This window comes from Castor canadensis, chromosome X, assembly GCF_047511655.1.
Source record: "Castor canadensis chromosome X, mCasCan1.hap1v2, whole genome shotgun sequence".
Classification (NCBI taxonomy): domain Eukaryota; kingdom Metazoa; phylum Chordata; class Mammalia; order Rodentia; family Castoridae; genus Castor; species Castor canadensis.
Window position 1 is genome coordinate 70,098,853 of NC_133405.1, and position 19,060 is coordinate 70,117,912.

The following is a 19,060-nucleotide window of genomic DNA, read 5'->3' on the forward strand; positions in this document are numbered from 1 at the left end:
TCTATCAATCAGTACTATCTCATTTCTCGTTAGCTAAAGGCCCCTCCACAATTAAAGTTTTGCTTCTTTGCAATGAGCAGCACAGCCTCATTTCTATTCTTTCCACAGTGAAAAACCTGAATTTGGCATTTCTTATGGCTCAGATGGGACAGTGGAAATTGAACTCAGAATGAGATCTGTTAGGCACTGGGACTCCAAACATGATCTTTACATTTCTACCATTGGCTGAGAAGCTGGCCGGATTTCCATTTCTCTGAAGTCACTGTGACAAGTAAGTCTCAATGCTAACCCAGCCCTCTTGTTTTACTTGCCCTTATACCTCTCACCCTTGTCTCATGCCTTCTTTGGTTTCAAAGACCAAAAGGCATGAACTTGGTCTGCCAGACTATCCATGGTTCTCCTTCTTGGGTTGCTGCAGATCTCCAGCCTTGTAGATGGTTTTATATTTTCATTTTTTATTATTATATTATTGTTATACTGGGAGTATGCTGTGACATTTAGAAAAGTGCTTATCATAGTTAATTCACCCTCACCCCTTTCATTATTCTCCTTTTTATCCTGCCCTCAATTCCTAGAATAATTTTAATTGTTCTCATTTTTCTATTTTCATACATGAATACATATTTCCACCATATTCACCTGTCTATACCCTTTCATTACATCCTCTCCCTCCTACCAGTAACAAATCCCAGATAAGAATTGTTTTACCTTTCTGTCCTCCATTTTTGAAAAGAGACATTTTTGTTGGTTTAAGATAGCTACACAGAGATTTTAATTAAGAAATTTCCATGCATATATGTTATAACCCAAATTGGTTCATTCCCTCTATTTTTTTCCTTTCTACCTTAGTTCATTTCTTATGGCGATTTCAATAGATTTACACATTCTATATTCATCCTTGTATAGAAAGTATATCAAACATATTCATCTGATTTACTTCCTTCTTTTACATTTCCTCTCCCATTAGTGACCTCCCCGTAGCATGGCCTGTTTTTCATTCTTGTCCTTTGTTGTTTAAGTGTCTGTTCGTTATTCATGGGATTTTTGCCTGTACATTTTACCTATACATTCATTGTACTTAAGTCAATGCAAACTCTCTCCACTGCATTTCCTCGCCCTTTCCACTCTATGCTCTGTTTTCTTTAACAGTTTTCAGTGCTTTTCCTTGCATCTTGTTCTTCTTACACAGATGTGATGAACTTCATTATTATTCACTATCTTTCTTTTCTTGTTTTCCTTCTCCCTTGGTCTCCTCTACCATTCGCACTTTTGGATACATGTTATATATGTATTGCTATTTGTATGTAATATTGCTTTTATTCACATTGGGACTATATTCCACATATAAGATAAAATATGTCCCCTTTGTTTTACTGAACCTGGCTAAGTTCACTTAAGATGATGTTCTCCAGTGCCATCCATTTATCTGCAAATGACAACATTTCATTCTTCTTCCTTTTTTTTAATCATTTTGTGCAATTACAAATGTTCTTACAATATATCAAATATACTTGAATTTGCAACCTCCATCATTCTCCTTTATCAACCCTCCCACCATTCCTGGAATAATTTCAACAGGTATTATTTTTCCATTTACATACATGTGCACATAGTATTCATACTATGTTCATTTTTCCATGCTGTTTCCCCAAATCCTCCCCCTCCCATGGTACCAAACCTCCCAGGCAGGACCTATACTGCTTTCCTGTTCTCCAATTTAGTAAATAACAAAAAAATGACATTATGCTTGTTTAAGTTACACAGGGAGTTTCTTTGTGACATTTCCATATTAATATATAATACAACCCAAATTGGTTCATCTCCACACTTTTCCTTCTTTCTACCTTAGCCCTCTTCTTTATGGTGACTTCAACAAGTTTAATAATTCTATATTTATTCTTTTATAGAGAGTACATCAACCATATTCACCTTCTTTTACACTCCCCCTCTTGTATGTGAACTCCCTTTAGTGCATGACCTGTTTGTCATAATACTGCTGTATTTTTAATAGGTCTTCATTTCACATATGAGAGAAAACATGTGACTTTTGGCCTTCTGAACCTGGCTAACTTTACTTAGGATGATTTCTCTAGTTCCATACATATACCTGCAAATGACAAAATTTCATTCTTCTTTATGGTTAAATAAAATTCCATTGTATGTAAGTACCACATTCTCTTACTCTATTAATCTCTACCGGGGCATCTTGACTCTTTTCCATAGTTAGCTATTGTGAATAATGCTGCAATAAACATGAGTTTAGGTACTTTTATTATAACCTGACTCGAATTCCTTTGGGAATATCCTTGGGAGTGGAATTGCTGGATCCTATGGCAGTTCTAGTTTAGTTTTTTGAGGAGATCCCATACTGTTCCACAGTGGTTGTACTAATTTACTTTCCAACCAGCAGTGTATGAGGATTCTATTTTCCTTAAATCTTTCCCAACATATGCTGTTGTTCGTGTTCTTGATAGTAGCCATTCTAAGAGTAGTGAGGAGGAATCTGAATGTGGTTTTGATTTGCATTTCCATTATGGCCAAAGATTTTGAGCATTTCTTCATGTGTTTTGGCCATTTTGACTAATTTTTTTGAAAAAGTCCCATTCAGTTCACTTTCCCATTTCTTCATTGGACCATTGATTTTTGGGGAGTTAATTTTTTTGTGCTCCTTTTATATTCTTGCTATTAATTCCTTTTCAGATGAATAACCGATAAAGATTTTCTCCCATCCTGTGGGCTATCTTTTCAATCTGGTTACCATTTTTTTGTTGGGTTGAAGCTTTTTAGTTTCACATATTGCCATTTGTCAATCCTTTATCTTAGATGTTGCTCCATCAGTGTTCTATTTAGAAAGTTATTGCTCTTGTCTATAAGTTCCAATGTATTCCCTGGCCTTTTCTACCCTTGCTTCAAAGTTTTAGGTAATATATTAATGTTTTTAATCCACTTTCAGTTGATATTTGTACAGTGTGAAAGACATGGATACAGTTTTATTCTTTTGCATGTAGATATCCAGTTTTCCCAGTAACTTTTGTAGAGGAGGGTGTCATTTCTCCATTGTACGTTGTCAAAAATAAGGCGAGTGTAGCTGCATGGATTCATACCTTGGTCTTCTATTCTGTTTCCTTGGTCTTCATGTCTGTTTTTGTACCAGTGCCATGCTGTTTTTGTTGCTTTGGCTCTATAGTATAGTTTGAAATTGGGTATTGTGATACCTCCAGGATTGTTCTTTTTGTTCCTGATTGCCTTGACTATTTGCAGTATTTGTGCTTCCATATGAACTTTAGCATGAATATTTCAATCTCTGTGATGTCATTGGAATTTTAATGGGGATTGCATGCAAATGTAATATAGCCATTTTCACAATATTGATTCTGCTGACATATGAGTATGGGAGACATTCCATCTTCTGTAGTCTTCTTTGATATCTTTCTTCAGTGGTTTATAGTTTTCATTGTAGAGACCTTTTGCTGCCTTTGTTGAGTTTACTCATAGGCATTTTATTTCTTTGAAGCTACTGTATATGGAATTGTTTTCTGAAATTCTAAGTCTATTCCTTGTTGCTATATAGAAAATTGCTGATTTTCATGTGTTGATTTTATATTTTGCCAGTTTTCTAAAGGTGTTTATATTCCCTAGGAAATTTTGGGTGGAGTTTTCCAGGTCTTTTATGTGTAAGATCACATAATCTACAAATAGGGATAGTTTGACAACTTTCTTTCCTATTTGCATTCCTTTTATTTCTTCTTCCTGTTTTAATGCTCCAGCTAGGGATTCCACAACTATCTGAATAAGAGTTTCATTACTTACATTAGAGGAAATGGTTTCTGTTTTTTCCCATTTAGTATGATTTTGGCTATAGGTTTGTTTTATATATGACCTTTATTATGTTGAGGTACATTCCATCTATAGCTAGTTTCATCAGAGTTTTTATCATGAAGGGATGTTGAATTTTAACGAAAGCTTTTTCTGCATCTATTGAAATGATCATGTGTTTTTTGTCTTTGCTTCTGTTAATATGCTCTATTATATTTAATGATTTGCATATATTGAACCATCCCTACTTCCCTGGAATGAAATTGATTTACTTGATCATGAAATGTTGTTGAATTCAGCTCGTCAGAATTTTATTAATAATTTTTACATCTAAGCTCATTAAGGGGATTGGCCTGTAATTCTTTTTTTGTTTTGTCCTTGTCTGGTTTTGGTACGTCTGTAATACTGGCTTCATAGAATGATTTTGGCAGTGTTTCTTTCCTTTCTGTTTCAGGGAAATGTTTGAGGAGTGTTGGTATTAGTTCTTCCATGTGTCTGGTAGAATTCAACAGTGAATATATCACATCCTGGATTTACTTTTTGTGAGACTCTTTATTGCTGCTTCAATTTCATTGCTTGTTATTGATCTATATAGATGGTTTACATTTTGGTTCAATTTTGGTTGGTCATACATGTCTAGAAATTTATCTATTTCTTCTATATTTTCCAGTTTACTTGAATTATAGATTTTCAAAATAATCCCTAATGATTTCCTGGATTTTGTTGGTGTTTGTTTAGATCTCCCCTTTTTTATTTCTGATTTTATTAATTTGAGACTTTTCCTTCCTCATTTTAGTAAGATTTTCTAGGGATTTATAAATCTTATTTAGCTTTCCAAGGAACCAACTTCTTGTTTAGTTGATTCTTCATTGTTTTTTTTGTCTCTATTTTGGTGATTTTGGCCCTGTGATATTTTCATAAATGTATATAACTTTGATCATATACATCCCCACATTACCATTATCTTTTTTTCCCCACATTACCATTATCTTTTTTTCCTCACCTCACACTCTGGTCTCCTTCTTTTTTGCAAATAGTCTCTCTTCTACTTTCATGCATTTTTTTAGTAATAGAGAAAACGTGATATTTATTTTTCTGACTTAAGCTTGTTTCATTTACCATAATGATCTCCAGTTCTATTCATTTTCCTGAAATGACATGATATCACTTTTATTTATGGGTAAATACTGAATGTCTTTCATATTTTCTTTATTCATCATTCACTGATGGACACCTAGGCCAATTTCATAACTTGACTATTGTGAATAGTGTCATGATATATGTGGGCATACCAATATCTCTATTGAATACTGCTTTGTATTCCTTTGGGTACTATTTCCAGGAGTGTTATAGATAGATAATATGTAGTTTTATTTTAGTTTTATCATAAACTTCCATACACACATAATGGCTAGACTAATTTAAATTCACACCAACAGTGTATGGGAATTTCTTCCCCCCATGCCTATTCCCTCACCACCTGTTTTTGTTTTTTAGCTTGGTGCCTTGATGATAGCCATTGTAACTGGGGTGAGATGTAATCTCAATGTTTGCTTTATTGGCTAAAGATGTTAGATGTTGAATATGTTTTCAGGTATTTGTCAGCCATTTGTATTTCCTTTTAGAATTTCTGTTCTGTTCATTTGTCTATTGTTAATTGGATTATTCATTTCTTGTGTAATTTGTATTTTTTATATATTGTGGACATTAATCACCTATCACATGAATATCTCTATCTCCTTTTGCCACTTTTTTCACAAAAATGAAATTGAGAACTTTCTTAGCATTTCTGTTTCATTCATATTTCAAATGTGATATTATTATGTTAACTGACCTTCTAATAGATGCAGGAAACAATATGTGAGAACTTTTTTCTTATACTTCTCAATAGAATGCTTTTTAGAAAATTTATTTGCCTTAAATATAAAAACTTTAGCTAAGATTTTTCAAAAGTCCATTCTTCAAAGGGTTAATGTCTCTGTATCAATAAGTAGCAGTTACTAGAAGTTAGAGACTTTTTACCTTTTCCCATTAAGAATAAAGAGGAGCCAGGCACTGGTGGCTCACCCTTGTAATCCTAGTTACTCAGGAAGCAGAGATTAGAAGGACCATGGTTCAAAGCCAGCCTGGGCAAATAACTCTCCAGACCCTATCACAAAAATACCCATCACAAAACAGGGCTGGTGGAGTGGCTTAAGGTAAAGACCCTGATTTCAAGCCCCAGTACTGCAAAAATAAATAAATAAATAAATAAAATAAAAATAAAGAGGAAAAATATCTTATGAATGAGACAAGAGTCAGCCCAGGGACCAAGTGGGGATAAGATTTTAGGCTTTAAACCGTAATTTATAGTCTATGAAAAGTGTAGTATTCATGGCATCTGTCCTTCCCTATTATTCTACTCTTTTCATAAGGATCAGATTGACCAGAAGACCAGATGCCCAGTAACAACCAGGGCACCATAATATCTCCAAAGACAAACTTAAACAAGGAAGACAAGTACAGTATGTATGACAAGTTGGAAATTACCAGACCATAGCCAACTGTAGAAATGCTATGAAAGCATGCTTCTTTCTTTGTTCATGGAATAGCTTGATTTTTTGCCCTGGTTGTTATGATAACAGCTTCAGGAGGGCAGAGTTTCACCTTTAGCTTAGGGTGTTGCAACTTCAGGGGAGGGCAGCTGAGACAATGTGACTGACACTTTCCATGCCAATTCTGCTTAAGAGCTTTGCCCTTTGAGTTGTTTTGGGTCTTTATGGCCTCCATAGATAAGGGAGAGATTTCTTGTTGAAATTTGGAGAGATAGGAGCAAGTGTGGGGTCTCTCATTCTATAAGTAGGGCACAGGTAGCTTAAAAGGGAATGGCCACCAACCTCCGGGCATTTTTCTGGTTTTCAGATTTTCTCAGTCAAAACCTAGTCCTCTCTGGGTCTACCCAGGCAGCAACCTTTTAAATACCTAGGTTTACTCAGTTAGAATACAATACATACACACATGTAAATAACACAATGAATCTCTGTACTGATATCTTAAACAAATAAAAAATGTCTTTTTTCAAAAAATGAGGACAGAAAGGTAAAAAAGTTCCTGTCTATGGGTTGGACCAGTGGGACAGGGGAGGATATAAGGAAAAGGTGCAGGAGGTGAATATGGTGGAAGTACTATGTACTTGTGCATGAAAATGGAAAAATGAGACCTATTGAAACTATTCTAACAATGGGAGGCAAGAGAATAATAGAGAAACATGGGGAAGGTGAATTAACTAAGATATATGTAAACACTTTTCTAAATGTCACAATGCATCCCAGGAACAACAATAATATAATAACAAAACAAGAAGCTTGTTACTTATCCTTGTTTGCAGTTCTCTAATGTTATTTCTCAGTTAGTGGGGGTTCAGAGTGTTTTGTTTTTTAAATTTCCCTTAGTCAATGGAGCTGCTGTGGTAGGACTGGGCTGGTCTGATGACCTCAGTGTGATTTTGCTGTTTTCCTGCTAGGGACTTTTGGATTGCCACATCTACCCCTCTTCCTCACTAAGTTTGCATCTAGTGGTAAATTCTCATGGACACTACGGTAGGGAATCCTAGAACTCTCTGGGATGTGACTTTTCAAGTCCACTGAATTGCTCAGTCCCTAAACTCCTCTGTTCCCAAGGAGCTTCAGGTATCTGAGCTCTTGGTCAATAAAGGTTAGGTGCTTTGTTTTGGAAATTTTCCATAGGCAAGTAGGCAGATTCACCAATTCTTTACCCAAGCTCTCTTTAACTTCTCAACTAGCTGCAAGTCAAAACCTTTCTGAGACCAGGTATCTCAAGACTCCCTGAGGTTTGATTGCTTCTTGTTTTGAAGCTCACTAAGTGCCTCAGACTTAATCAGGAGACTCTCTCTTGAGACGACACCTTGTAACAGTTCTCTGAGGCATGGGGAATGAAGGATTATACAGTCTGCAGCTAGCCTTTCATGCAGGAGAAATTTGTGTTTTGTTATATCCCTGCACTGGGGTTAGGGTTTGCATGGCAGAGTAGATATTATCCCAGAGCTAAGTCTGCCAGTCTGCTGAGGCACTTGCCTTGCTTACCTTGGAGTGGACATTTTGAGTTTTCTTTATCTTAGAGTAGCTGGGTTGGGCATAGCAAACTTTCTCTGTTGTCATTTTGATTTTCTGTATTTTTCAGATATCCTGTCACTCATGTTATTCCATGCTCTTCTTCTCTTTGATACTTCTGTATGAAGTCTCTTTATTATCCAAATTCTCACTCTCAAGTTTTGATGCAGAAAGCTCCTACTTCTCCACCTTCTTGCCCTCAACTTTTCAATAGTATTTTTGATAGCAAGAAGTCCATCTTTTATGGTATCTTTGGTTTATGTGAGAGTATGCTTATTTGCTCCTTTGACCAACAAGTTGACAGACTGAGGGTTAAAACAGTCCTCAATAAAAGTGGGCTATTATTCGCCTAATATGTACTCAAATAGAAGAAAAGTATGTCCCAAGCAAACTGCAGTAAGGTCTTCAAGGGAAGTCACAACAACAAGCAAGAGAAATTTTTACATATGTCCTTTTGTGCTCTGAAAAGAGATACTATTCTATGTTTTGCAAGAGCTTCTAAGGAAAACGGATCAATTCCTAGCTGGCTGGGGTTCTTATGCTCTATCCAGACAGAAAACATGGGTAGGCCAAGAGAAGCTCCTCCAGTTGTTCTGGGCCTTGCTGGTATTTGCAGCTAGGGTAGTGGTATAGAGTTTAAGCCTCTGGGCCGAGGCCCATGGCCCTGACAAATAAGGTAGTGGTACAGGGTTTAGGGCCCTAAGTTTATGGCTACTGTAGTTAGAGTGGTCTTTCCACCAGCTAATCCCAATCAGCCACTGTCAGTTTTACTTTGTCCACTGACTGGCCTGTCCCTTTCACACTTGCCAATTTTGTCTGGGTCACTCAGATTGCTGGCCTTTACTGCTGCCCTACTCCCTGGTAGCTTTCTCCCTATCATGGCTGCTGCTTCTCTTCTTTTTCTTCATGTTACCAGCTCATAAAGATGGGCATGACCGCTGGAAAGACTTTTTGGGGGCCTGATATTGTAATATCAGGGAAGGAAGGTGAAGGGTGTTTTCTAGCTAATCCTTCCAGATTTCTGAATCTTCAAGGTTCTAGTCTCTTCATTGCTGATTTCCAGTGTTCTCCCAATGTCACCTCAAAATGCAGCTCTGAACATGCTATTTTATTTCTTCTTTGTGTAGGAGGTGGTGGAGACTGGTCATCTTCTTTCATCCATATTTAATCTCCTCCATATCAGTTTTTCTTTATTCATTCTTCTCCTCATGCATAATTGGGCTCTTTTCATATAGAAGCTATTGAGACTAGTATTGCAATGAACATAAGCTTTTGGACATACTGACTTTGTTTCCTTAGGATATATACCAGGTAGTGGGATTGTTGATTCATATGTAGTTCTATATTTAAAAATTTTTGTGAGATTCTTCCACATCATTTACCATAGTGTCTACACCATTCTACATTAACAATACAATATTATGTATCTTAACATATGCTATAAAGATAGATCTCATGTTCATTTGTGCTTATCTAAGGAAAATAAAAGGAAACATTTAAAGTTGTTAGAAATATTTAGTAGATTGGTTGTGGTGATGTTAACACAGGTGTAAAGATACGTCCGGACTCAAGATATGTACATTAAATGTATGCAATTTTGTCTATATCAATTTTACCACAATAAATCTAAAAACACAGAAAGAAAATATAAATAAATTAAAAATAACATTATGATACAATTTGAGAATAAACTCATAGTTATATTAAGCTATGAGTAACATCAATGTTTAATAAGAAACATTATGATATTATTTATACATTTGTACTTTTTCATTTTGATGATAATGGCATTTGAAATCAGGGCCTTATGTTTGCTAGGCTAGTACTGCACCTCTTGAGCTACAACCCCAGCCATTTTTGCTTTAGCTATTTTTGAGATAGGGTCTCATGATTTTTGCATGAGTTTCTCTCAGACCAGGTTCTTCTACCTATATCTCCCTCATAGCTATGAATGCAAGCATGTGAGACCATACCCATCTTGTTTGTTGAGAAGAGGTCTTGCTAATTCTTCACCTAGGCTCACCTAAAAACTTGATTCTCTCCATCTCTGCCTGTGGAGTAGCTGTAATCACAGACATGTGTCAGCACACTCAATTCAAGCATTTCTTTAAAAGTGAATTAACTGCTTTCTCTTTAAATTAGTTTTTAAATAATGTTGCTTAAGGTCAGCATTATTGAAAAGAAATCTCATCGGTTTTATGTTTATCTATCTATTGACCTATCTATTATCTATCATCAATCTATCTTTCTATCATCAATACTGCTGGCATAGGTACCTAATTACTTATGTATATAATTTTAAGTTCACAGTTTGAAGCAGTAATTTAAAATTCATTCTATAGATACTTTGTAAGCATCTTTATAATCCGGACCTTATTCTTCATTTGAGAATGTAATGGTAGCCAAAAGAGAAAAAACTGCCCTCATGGAGCTTACATCAAGTAGAGAAGGCAGATTTAAAACAATATTAAAAAAAGCCTTACATGTTGGGGTAATTTATATGTTTATGTTATTATTAAACCTGACATTCCTTAAAGTAGTACATAGTTATGAAAATATAGTGTTAAAGGAAAGAATTGTACTCTTGACTGGTAATTTTCATAAACACAACACATAAAATGGAAGCATAAATGTCACAAGTACCTAAAATGCCATTTTAAAATCCAGACACAAGAAGGGAAATCAGTTATTATTCGCTAAGGGAATCTAAAACTATTTTTTCTCACAATAATAATTCCATAACCCTGATTGTTCCCAGGGTTTACAATGAATCTTGGTAAGGAAAGATTCAAAGATACAAGAAATTCTGGAGAAGTCCTGTGACATCAAAGGTATAATGAGCTTTTACAGAACACCTCCAGAAAGTATGCAAGCACCAGGAATTGTCATTTAAACCACTGATGGGCTCTCACATCTCTACTTTAATACAGTGTGTTTTGATCAACCCTTCTCCCACTTCATTTTGAAACCATTTGCTATGGATTCAAAGAAAAGGTTCGTTTATATGGTACTCTTCAAAATCAAATTTTGACAGAATCATTTGAAGCTACAGGAGACACACAAACTCTTTTATTAGCTACTTCATAGCTGCTTTTGCTAAAATCACCATGTCACAATTTGCTATGAAAAAGTAGATATAAAACAGAGAAAAAGTTGAGACAGTGACCTAAATCACAAACTTGGTAAAATGTCACACCTAGAAGATAATGTCTTACTTAAATTAGGACAATATCCAGCACAAAAAAGGGTTAGTGGAGTGGCTACCTAGCAAGTGTAAGGCCTTAAGTTCAAATCCCAGTACCACCAAAAAAGTTAGGAAAATAATTTATTGCTTTTGAATGCATATTAAAGTGCTACTACTTGAACAGGTCTTTTTTAGAGTTTTGTATTTGTTGTTTTCTCCTTTCATTAGGTTGATCATATTGATGAGGTTGACTTGTGAACCATTATCCATTCGAAATGGCATGAGTATAATAAGTTCTGAGCAGCTTGGAGGCAAATCTCCATTAGAGCTATTCTGAAGTATTGTCCTAATTTAAGTAAGACATTATCTTCTAGGTGTGACATTTTACCAAGTTTGTGATTCATGTCACTGTCTCAACTTTTTCTCCATTTTATATCTACTTTTTCATCTTGAATTGTAGCTTTGTATATGTAGAGAAAGTGACAGAATCACCATGCATGAAATTTGACATTATTGCAACATGAAAAAATGGACTTGAATTTTATATTTATTATTTCTCAATTTAGCTCCTGTAGTAATTCATTTTAAGTACTTTGTAAAAGCATCCATTTATCACAGTTTAGAAAGTAGAAAAAAGATGATGAAGGATCTCTTCAACAGTTCCTGCATCGATAATCAAAAAGATATAGAATTTGTTTTTCAAACCAAAAAAAAAAAAGATTCATAGATCTATGCAAAGGAACTTCTTACACACTTAAGAATTTCATATGCACATGAGATATGCCTGGCTTGGTGATGGGCTCTAAAGTTATGCAAATGGATATACACAATCTTTTCTCACAGAGAGCTTTCTCTGTGACTTCTAATGACTTGTTAAAATTGTGATCTACAGAAGAAAGTAGCATCTCTCCTAGAAATGCCAAATCTCAGGCTCAACATCAGAACTATTAGAATCTTCGTGTTAACAAGATCTCCAGGTGATTCATGTGTATGTAAAAGCTTGAGATGCAGTGATTAAGTGCATTTTTTTCAGTGCTACAACATGGATGGTGATAGAGAGCTTTCTGTTCTAAAGCAAAATAAAAATGCAAGTTAAGGACAAATATTTGCAAATTATTATATAACCTTGATATTGCAGTAACATCCAAATGTGATTTGTGACCTTGAATTCTTTATCTTTGCTTTAAATTGTCTTCGGTTCTACTAATTCTTTTCTTATATTTTACAAAAGTATGCTTTTGTGAGAGATCCAACATTTTATTATTTTATTTTTTCTTGTTTTAATTTTTAAAATTTTATTTATTTTCTTAATTGTTTATACATTTATTCATATGTGTATACATGGTTTGGGCCATTTCTTCCCCCTACCATTCATTAATTGTATAAAGGATTTTCATTGTGATACTTCTATAAATGTGTACAGTGTACTTTGATTTAGTTATTGTACTGCATTAATCCACCTCTCTCCTCTCCTCTCCCTTTTAAAAACAGTGTTTAGTGGGTTTCATCATGTTATTTTCATACACACATACACATATATATATGTATACATTGATACTGTTCACCCCCAGTAACCTTTCCTTTCCCTCCCCTTTTAACAGTAATGTCCCATTATTATGTTGTTATTATAATTATAGGTTTAGATTCCGTATATGATTAAAATGTGATATTTGTTTTCTTTGACCTTGGCTTACTTCATTGCACATGATAATCTCCACTTTCATTCAATTTCCTGAAAATGACATAATTTTATCTTCTTCATGACTGAATAATACTGTGTTCTACATATACATAATATAGAGGAAATACAGATATATTTATATATACACATACAGGAAATATAAGACAAAATATAGGCATATGTACATATATTGCATGACATCTTCCTAATCCATTCATTAATTATGAGCCACTTATACTGATTCAATAACTTGCATATTGTAAATAGTGTAGTGATAAACTTGGGTGTGCAGGTGTATCTCTTATATGTCGACTTACATGATTTCAAGTATATATGCCCAACTGTGGTATACCCGGGTCATGAAGTAGATATATTGTCAGTTTTTTGATGAACCTTCATACTGATTTCAGTGGTAATTGCAATAATTTGCATTTGTACCAAAAGTATATAAGTATTTGCTTTTCCCCACATCCTTACTAGAGTTAGTTATTGTCTGGTTTCTTATGATAGCCATTGTTACTAAGGTAGTAATAGAATCTCAGTGTCATTTTGATTTGCTTTTCCTTTATGACTAAGGATGTTGAACATTTCTTTATGTATTTATTAGTCACTTGTACTTCCTCTGAGAACTGTCTTTTGAATTTGTCCTTTCATTCATTGGATTGTTTGTTCTTTTGATGTTTAACTATTAGCTCTTTATATATTTTTGATATTAATCATTTATCTATTGCATAGCTTGCAATGATTTTCTCCCATTCTGTGGATTGTATCTTCATTCTGGTAATTGTTTCCTTTCATGTGCAGAAGCTTTATAGTTTGAAGAAATCTCAATTGCCAATTCTTGCTCTTCATTCCTGGACAACTGAAGGCTTATTCAGGAAGTAATTGCCTATGCTTATTTCTTTCAGTACTTTCCCTATGTTTTGCTGCAGTAATTTCAAAGTTTCAAGTTTTACATTAAGATATTTGATCCATTTTGGATAGATTTTGTACACAGAGAGAAACAGAGGTCTAGTTTTAGTCTTCTACATGCGATTAACTAGTTTTCCCAGCACCACTTATTGAACAGGTTCTTTTCCAATATGTTTTGGGCACTCTTGCAAAAGTCAGATTGCTATAGAATTGTATTTACTCTTGGGTCTTCTATTTCATTCCATTGGTCTACTTGTCTGTTTTTTGTGCCAGTACCATGTTCTTTTTGTTAGTCTGATATTGTGGAACCTCCAGTATTGCTTTTTGCTTAGGTTTGCTTTGGATATTCAGGGTCTTTTATGCTTTCATGTAGACTTTAGGACTGATTTTTCTATTCCTGTGAAAATAACATGATTTTGATGAGATTTATGTTTACTATGTATCTTGTAGTAGTATGATTTTGATAGGAATTGTATTCACTATGTAGATTTCTTTTAATAGTATAACAATTCACAGTATTAATTTGGCCAATCCATGAATATGAGAAGCCTATCTTGGGTGTCTTCTTCAAGTTCTTTCTTCACAGCATTATAGTTTTCATTGCAGTGGTCTTTATTCTCATTTGCTAGGTTTATTCCTGGATACTCAAACTTTCGAGGTTGTTTTGAATGGGGTTGTTTTCCTGATGTATTTCTCAGCCCATTCATTATTAGTATATAGAAAAACTACTCATTTTTGCATGTTAGTTTTGCATAACATGACTGTGCTGAGAGTGCTTATGAGATGTGACAGATTTTGGTGAACACTTAGTGTCTTTTAAGTATAGGATAATATCTGCAAATAGGAATAATTTGATTTCTTCCTTTACTTTGTTTCTTTTTTGTATCAAATACAAATAGGAAAGGAAGAAATCAAATTCTCTTGCCTTTTCACTCTGGCTAAGATTTTAAGCATGATATTGAATAAGAGTTAGGAGAGTGGGCACTTTTTTCTCATTCCTGACATTAAGGAAAATTATTTTCAATTTTTTCCATTAAGTATGATGTTGGCTATGATTTAGCCTTTATTTCAGAGTCTATGTATAATGTACTTTCCTTCTGTTACTAGCTTTTTCATCATGAAAGGAATGTTGAATTTTGGTAAAGTCTTTTTCTGCATCTATTGAGATGATCATGTGACTTTTATTCTTTATTCTGTTTATGTGCTCTATTATGTTTATTGATTATGTTTATGTTGAATCATCTTTGCATCCTGGAATTAGTCCAAATTGATCATGGCCTATGATTTTATATAATGTGTTGTAAAGTTTCATTTGAAAGTATTTTATTGCTAATTTTTGTGTGTATGTTTATGAAGAAAAATGTTCTATAATTGTGTGTGTGTGTGTGTGTGTGTGTGTCTTTAACAGTTTTTTTCCTCAGGGTAATACTGGCTTCATAGAATGAATTTGTAGCATTCACCCATTCACACCTTTGTATTTAATGGAATAGATTAAGGAGCATGAGTATTTCTTTATCCTTAAAGTTCTGGTAGAATTCAATACTGAATCCAACTGGTCCTGCATCCTTCTTAGTTGGAATTAAATTAGTACTTCAATCTCATTACTTGTTATAAATTTGCTTGAGAGGTTTTTATCCTCTTGATTAAATTTTTCTTGGTCATGTACATTTGGAAAGTTATCCATTATCTCTAAACTTTCCAATTGATTAGAAAACATGTTTTCAGACTGTTCTCTAGTGGGCTTCTGAATTTCATGTATTTTTTGTGATATCTTTTTCGTCTCTAACTTTATTAATTTTGGTCTTCTTCTACCTTCTTTTGGTTAGTGTGTTTAAGGGTTTATCAATCCTTTTTACATTTTCAAAGAACTGACTTTCTATTTCATTTGTTCTTTGTGTATTTTTAGTCTCCATTTCACAAATTTCTACCCTAATTTTTATTATTTCTTTCTGCCTACTAATTTTGAGTTTGGTCTGTTCTTGTTTTTCTGAAAATTTAATGTGAATTATTAGAGAAATATTTGAGAGCTCTTTTTTTTTTCATTTTTCTTTTATTATTCATATGTGCATACAAGGCTTGGTTCATTTCTCCCCCCTGCCCCCACCCCCTCCCTTACCACCCACTCTGCCCCCTCCCGCTCCCCCCCCTCAATACCCAGCAGAAACTATTTTGCCCTTATCTCTAATTTTGTTGTAGAGAGAGTATAAGCAATAATAGGAAGGAACAAGGGGTTTTGCTGGTTGAGATAAGGATAGCTATACAGGGCATTGACTCACATTGATTTCCTGTGCGTGGGTGTTACCTTCTAGGTTAATTCTTTTTGATCTAACCTTTTCTCTAGTTACTGGTCCCCTTTTCCTATTGGCCTCAGTTGCTTTAAGGTATCTGCTTTAGTTTCTCTGCATTAAGGGCAACAAATGCTAGCTAGTTTTTTAGGTGTCTTACCTATCCTCACACCTCCCTTGTGTGCTCTCGCTTTTATCATGTGCTCATAGTCCAATCCCCTTGTTGTGTTTGCCCTTGATCTAATGTCCACATATGAGGGAGAACATACGATTTTTGGTCTTTTGGGCCAGGCTAACCTCACTCAGAATGATGTTCTCCAATTCCATTCATTTACCAGCGAATGATAACATTTCGTTCTTCTTCATGGCTGCATAAAATTCCATTGTGTATAGATACCACATTTTCTTAATCCATTCGTCGGTGCTGAGAGCTCTTTTTTAATGTAGACATTCATAGCTATAAATTTCTTCTTAGCAATGCCTTTGGTGTATCGCAAGTGTTCTCATAAATTGTGTTTTCATTTTCATTGAATGCTAAACAGTTTCTGTACTTCTGCCCTTATTTCATAAGTTATACACCGGTCATTCAACAATGTATTGTTGAGTCTCTATGTCTGTATATAATTTCAGTTGTTTCTTTCCTTGTTGATTTCTAGTTTTATTCTGTTGTTTTCTGATAGAATACAAGGTAATTATTTCCATTTTCCTATGTTTATTAAGATTTGATTTATGTCATAAAATATGGTGTGTTTGGGAGAAAGTTCCATGGGTTGTTGAGATGAATGTGTATTATTCACCTGTTAGATGAAATATTCCATAGCTGTCTATTCAGTTTATTTGATTTACAGTATAATTTAATTATGCAATTTAAATTTTTTCTTTCTCAGCACAACCTAGCTATTGGTGAGAGAGGGTTCTTGCTTCTCACTATTTTTGTGTGTACTTCTATGTTCAGTAGTGTTTGTTTTATTAAATTTGGTGTGCTGACATTTGTTGCATGTATATTTGCTATACACCTCCTTTAAATAGATTGTTCCCTTTATTAATATGCCTCTTGTGAAAATTAATTTTTCTCTTGTGAAAATATTGATTTGAATTCTGTTCTGTCATATGTTAGTGTAGGTACTTTTCCTTTCTTTTGGGTTACACTTGCATAGAAAATATTTTTCACCCTAATCCAATGTTTGTCTTTGACAATGAGATGCGTTTTTTTTTTTTTTTTTTGGTGGAACTGGGGCTTGAACTCAGGGTTTCGTGCTTGTGAAGCAGACACTCTACCACTTGAGCCACATCTTTATTTTTCTCTGGTTATTTTGCAAACAGAGTCTCATAAAATATTTGACCAGGCTGACCTTGAACCTGTGATCCTTCCAATCTTATCCTCCCAAGTAGCTAGGAGTACAGGTATGAGCCACTGGCACCCGTCTCAAGATGCATATCTTGTATGCAACAAATGGCCAGGTCCTATTTTTTAATGCATCAGGCCAGTCTATGTCTTTTGATTACAGAATTGAAACCAATAACATTTATTATTGTTATTGAATTTTATATAGTATTTTCTATGCTTGCTGTTTTGTGATGCTTGCTTTTCTTTTGCTAACCCTGATTTGCTTATCTACTTTTCTAGTGGGATTCATTCTTTCTTGTATTTTCTTGTTTGTTTTTATCTTTATTTTCTAAGTGAAGGATCCCTTTAAGTATCTTCTGCAGTGATATTTTATTGGTTATATATTTATTTGTAAGGTTTTTATTTTTCCTACAATTATAAATGATTGCATTGCTTGACACAGTGATCTAGGTTGAATTTTTTTTTTTCAGAGCTTGAAATACATCATTTCATGCCCTCCTTCATTTTACACTGCCTGGTGAGAAGTCTACTGTTATTCTGGTGGGTTTTCATTTATATGTGACTAGTCCCTTCTCTCTTGCAGCTTTCTATAGTTTTCATTATTTTGTTTTTTTTGTATGTTTAGTGCTATAACTATATTTTGGAGAGTTTGCTTTTAAAAAAATCTTCTCTGGTGTTCTGATAGTCTCTTTACATAGATTACCCTCTCTTTCTTAAGATTTGGCAAATTTTATGCTACTGTTTTATTGAATACACCTTTACCTTGTATGTCTTCATCTTCTTCTATACTTATGATTTATAGCTCTGATATTTTAATATTTCTAAGAGACTTTGCATGTTCCATCAATACTTTCTTAGTATTTTTTTCTTTGTCTTTATCTGATTGTTCTAATTCTTCTACTTTACCTTCAACCCTTGACATAGTATTTTCAGGTTGTTCCATTGTATTAGTGAGTCTTTCAGCTGAGTTTCTTATTTTGGTTATTGAGATTTTTATTTTCAGATTGATTTTTTGGGGAGATTTGTATGTATTTATTGTATCCCCCTTTTATATCCTGCATTATCTTCCTTATTTCATTCAGCAGTTTATTTGAATTGTCTTTCAGCATATTCAGCTGTTTATTTATATTCTTGTTGAATTCATTCAGGTGTTTATGTATGTCCTTTAAAATTTTTCTGATAAAGTTTTTCATTGTTCATTTGAGTTCATTGTTTGAGAGTTCATCAACTTCCTTATCATGAAATTGTGAATGATCTTTATCATTCTTTATTTTGAAATTGTTGACTTTTGAAGGAGACATGCTGTCTTGCTTTTTCATATTATTTGTGTTTCTACTTTGGGGTTTATGCTTCTGAGGTCACATTTTTCACTGGATATTTTAATTTCCTATGTCCTTACAGGTGGTGTATTCACAATGTTTGTCAAGACTATGTAATGACTGCATTGTGGTATATTTTTTCACCAGTGGACTGTGAGTGTGGTACAATAGTCAAAGATTTGTCCACAGTGTTTATGATAGTGGGTCTGGCTCCTTACATCACAAGGGAGAGGATTACCTGTAGAAGTAATCACAGTTGATAGATATACACACTACTTCTCTTAATTCCTAATTAAGAACAACTGCTACCACTGCTCCAGTATCTTTAGAGGATAAAGGAGCCCAGGTATTAATTCATGATAGATAGACACTAGTTAATAAGGATTGCAATAGAGAGAACATAGAA

General features: G+C 34.2%; 1 long non-coding RNA gene across 1 annotated transcript in view; it reads left to right on the forward strand.

Annotated features, from left to right (window-relative positions):
* LOC141419583 (uncharacterized) overlaps positions 1-19,060 on the forward strand; it is a 315,071-nt gene that overhangs the window by 239,564 nt on the left and 56,447 nt on the right. Inside the window, exon 10 of the long non-coding RNA XR_012444226.1 lies at positions 109-271. This is a non-coding gene — a long non-coding RNA (uncharacterized lncRNA). The remainder of the gene's footprint in view (positions 1-108; positions 272-19,060) is intronic.